The following is a 2,157-nucleotide window of genomic DNA, read 5'->3' on the forward strand; positions in this document are numbered from 1 at the left end:
CCCCTCATTTGTTTTTGTTCTTACAGGACAATAGGCTGACATCTTCCAGTATAAACCATGTAGGATTTAGAAAATCAACAAATGCCATATAAGAAAGCTACTTTGTGTTTGAGACTGAATGTTGTTACCAAAAAGAAAGTTTTAAATCAAATTGGAAACCAAAGCTTAACATCCTTTTAGCAATCCAGTTGACGCTATAAAACATCTCTATAGTTCCCATAAGAATGACTAGACCCATGTTCAACTGGTGTACTCCATCCCCTCTGATGCCTGCAATTTTCCCTATCCATTTTCAGTGGGATTCCCCAATCTCCAAGAGGAGGGAATTGATGGACATTTCAATTTATACCCTCTCCCCTCTCTGGCTTATTTGCACCCATTCCCATTTGCTGCCGGAGGAAGCCTCTCTTGTGACAACTGGACAAGGCACCAATCTATAAGTATGTCAGAATATCATTAGGAATCATATCATTGGTTTTTTTTGCAAGTTTGTTGCTTCCACCCTAGATCTCAGAGTTATCCAGTCTCTGGTTTCCGGCCATCCGGGTAATGTGGGAGAATACATGGCTCACAGAGGCTGAAACAACAAGCACAGGACCTGTTTGGGGCTGCACCAGGTCCTCCGTGTATACGTTTGGCTATTGTCTTGGTATTTTTGTGACACTTCTTACAGTGAGAGTAGTAGGAAATCTCTGACTGATTTTCCTGCTCTTGAGACTCTTTTCCTACTACTGGTTGTCTTGTTCAGCATGCTTATGGGAACTTTCACTGTGTCTTATTGTATCTTGTTTTGGCCTGTTTGGCTATTGTCCCTTGGAGACCTGCTCTTTTCTGAAGAGGAGACAGGGGAAGTAGGTCTCAGGTAGAGGGGAGGGAGGGAACTAGCAGGAGTAAAGGGATGGGAAGCAGTGCTTAGGATGTTTTGTTTGAGTGAAGAATCTATTTTAAATTTAAAAAAGAATGACTAGGACATTCATGCTGCAAATGACATTGAAATATTTATCAGACATTGAATTAAGATACTAGTACATTAGAGAAAGACTTTGGGTTTGATCTAAAATTAATCTCTTTGAAATTAATAGGGGAGTTTCTATCTTGTTTTAAAAGGACTGGAGGAAAGGTTAGCTTAGAAGACAAAAATGTAACATAGTTTCTTAATAACCAGTATGACATTGTATTGTCTCCAGAAATGCTTAATTTCCACTTCTTGGTATCCCTGGGGATAACGTCATTTGTCTCACATATTCAGTTGGACATAAACAAGCTTGCACAGCTCTGGAGAGCCACTTCTCTTTCGGGTCCCTGGTTAGTTCCTGTATCACCCAGAGTATAATTAACACTAATTAAACAGATTGTCTCACGGTGCTGAGAACTCTTTTTTTTGTCCATAATTAAAACTTTATTGAAAAACTGAAACCAAAATAGGAGATCGTTGCATATTTTATAAAATCAAACATAGTTACATTGATAAGGCTTTCTGTGAAAAACACAAAACTCAGGAAAATGTATAGATGATTAGTGTTGCTTTCTTCTAAATGAACAGCCTTCTGTGAGCCTGGCTTTTCCTCCTGTGGGCTGGCACAGCACTGTTGAAAAACCTACACAACCTACATGTCTGAGCATGACTGAAAACTGTAGTAATCTTGTAGCAACCTGGACATTTCACATCCATGAAGTAAGAATTTGGGCTCTGAACCAGCCGTTTCCTCTTATGTTTTTTCTTTTCCTCTTCCAAGGAAGGGTGTAACAGATCTCTAGCCAAAGGCATGGTGATGGTTCCGCCAACACCGGCAACCCAGATCTCTCAAGAACTCTAAATCTTTAGAGAAAGAAAAACTGAATCCTTCAAAAATTCATCTCTTCTTCCTATGATGTTAGTCTCGGACCAACATGGCACTGGAGACCAATATTGTGAAAGAATTAGCTATATATTCATCATGTAACCTAAGCTTGTTTTCGTTTACCAAAGATTTCTTGAAAGCTGATTCTCTCCTATCTACTGTTTCTGGTGGTTTCATTAAAAACATAAATGAAATAGACAAAAATCCTGCCCTCACAGAATTTTTATTATATAAAGGGACATTGATAATAAACAAGAATAATAAGTAAACTATACCTCATGATAAATAAGGATAAGTAATAAAGGATTAAAAAACA

At 38.3% G+C, this 2,157-nt stretch overlaps 1 pseudogene; it reads right to left on the reverse strand.

Moving 5' to 3' along the window:
* Window positions 1–1,490: 1,490 nt before the first annotated feature.
* On the reverse strand, window positions 1,491–1,799 carry LOC121139501 (annotated as a pseudogene).
* Window positions 1,800–2,157: the final 358 nt, after the last annotated feature.

The sequence above is a fragment of the Mesocricetus auratus genome, unplaced genomic scaffold, assembly GCF_017639785.1.
Source record: "Mesocricetus auratus isolate SY011 unplaced genomic scaffold, BCM_Maur_2.0 Super-Scaffold_15014, whole genome shotgun sequence".
NCBI lineage: Eukaryota > Metazoa > Chordata > Mammalia > Rodentia > Cricetidae > Mesocricetus > Mesocricetus auratus.